We start from the raw sequence: 2,500 nt of genomic DNA, 5'->3' as shown, positions 1-2,500 counted from the left end.
CTAAGATACTGACAGAACCCTCAGACTCCCAGGCCTCTGGTAGAGGACCCGAGCTTGAGGATGACACACAGATACCACCATGAAAGGGTGAGAGGGACTTTTTTTCAAATATATATATATATATATATATATATATATATATATATATATATATATATATATATATATATATATATATATAAAAATATATATATATATATATATATATAAATATATATATATATATATATATATATAAATATATATATATGTATATATATATATATATATATATATATATATATATATATATATATATATATATATATATGCAGGAGGTTGTGGTTCGAATCCCGGTCCGGACAAACACTATCCAGTCAACGTGAAATGCAGAAAGGGGCGTGGTCTGGAATGCAGGAGGGCGTGGTCTGGAATGCAGGAGGGCGTGGGCGTGGCTTCGAACCCCAGACATAGCGGGCACTATCCAGTGAGGGTCCTTAGGCAAGACCCTTAATGCTACACGAGCCTACCTCAAACATGAGTGAACACAATAATGACAGAGTCATACCGGCTCGGACGTCGCCCCGGTTAACAAGGTCCGCGTCAGATGCTAGGGAACCAGGGCAATCTGATGACAAATGGGCTACTGGAACAAGACACACATGGACAAGGGCGGAGAATACGGAGTTGTTGGAATGCTACTACACAAGTAATCCCAGAGAGAGGGGATATATGGGGCGGATGTGGGACCAATGGATGCTTCGAAACCCACAATCAAGGCTAACAAAGAAACAGCTATTAGCCCAGTGTTCCAACATCCGTAACCGAAAACTGCTGTCACAACTAGAGATCGATGAAATACAACAACAATGCTACGGCAAGGGGGAGCCAGGACGCCAGGTCAGCGGGGGGATATCACCCCCCCCCACAATCCGTGATTGGGTACCAAGCCCCAAGAGACATAGACATAGAGACAAGAGCTGCTGACCTGCGAAGGAAGATCGTGACCCAAATGGAAACCTGGAGCCTCCGACAAATACCGAAGCTAAGTTGTCAAGTACCTTCAGAAGATCTGCTAGAAGATGTGAATGCTGCAATAAGAACCATCCCCACAGGGAACATAACTGAGACCAACAAGCTGATCCACAGTACAGCAACAGTAATCCTCGAGATGCTGGGATACAAGATCAACACAGGGCATAACAAACAATACCCTCCATGGAAGAGACGGTTAGAGGCCAAGATAAAGGCGACACGGAGAGAAGTCAGCCAGCTAGCGAGCTACAGAAGGGGAACATGGTGAATAAAGGGGCACCCAGGAAATACAGCAAGCTCTCCATACCTGAAGCACTCGAAATTGCCAAACAGAGTCTAACAGCTCTGGCTACCCGACTGAAGCGATACACCAAGGAGATTGAGGCCAGGAGAATAAACAAGACCTTCTCCACTCAACCAGCAAAGGTGTACTCTCAGTGGCAGGGAAATAGCATCCGGCCAGACCCACCAAGAGCTGAGGTGGAGAAATACTGGAAGGGCATATGGGAAAGAGTAGCATCGCACAACACCGATGCCCAGTGGCTAGTGGACCTAAGGACTGACCACAGCTGCCTCCCAGAACAAGAACCAGTAACCATCTCAATGGCAGACATCCAAGAAAGAGTGTCAAAGATGAAGAGTTGGTCAGCACCGGGCCCCGATATGATCCATACATACTGGCTAAAGAAGCTGACAGCACTCCACGAGCGTCTAGCAGCACAGATGAACCAGCTGCTAAGAGATGGGACGCACCCAGAATGGTTGACTGAAGGCAGGACAGTCCTGATCATGAAAGACCCACAGAAGGAATCTACCCCATCCAACTACCGGCCAATAACCTGTCTCAGTACAACATGGAAGCTCCTGTCAGGCATCATGGCCGCTAAGATGAGTAGGCACATGGATCAATACATGAGTGGGACACAGAAAGGAGTTGGTAGTAACACCAGGGGAGCCAAGCACCAGCTACTGGTGGACAGAGCAGTACACAGAGACTGTAAGAATAGGCAGACCAACTTGTGCACCGCCTGGATTGACTACCAGAAAGCCTACGACTCAATGCCACACACGTGGATACTGGAATGTCTGGAACTGTACAAGATCAACAGGACACTAAGAGCCTTCATCAAGAACTCAATGGAGAAGTGGAAGACAACCCTGGAGACTAACTCCAAGCCCATTGCCCACGTTAACATCAAGTGCGGCATATACCAAGGGGATGCACTATCACCACTGCTGTTCTGCATAGGCCTGAACCCCCTCAGTCACATCATCACAAAGAGTGGCTACGGATACCGATTCCGAAGCGGGACAACAATCAGCCATCTCCTCTACATGGATGACATCAAGCTGTATGCCAGGAATGAGCGAGAAATTGACTCACTGATCCACACCACCAGGATCTACAGCGACGACATAGGGATGTCATTCGGATTAGACAAATGTGGCCGGATGGTATCAAGAAGAGGCAAGATGATCAGAACTG

Source organism: Antennarius striatus, chromosome 17 (assembly GCF_040054535.1).
Source record: "Antennarius striatus isolate MH-2024 chromosome 17, ASM4005453v1, whole genome shotgun sequence".
In the NCBI taxonomy this organism is placed as follows: domain Eukaryota; kingdom Metazoa; phylum Chordata; class Actinopteri; order Lophiiformes; family Antennariidae; genus Antennarius; species Antennarius striatus.
Note: the sequence above shows the minus strand (reverse complement) of the source record.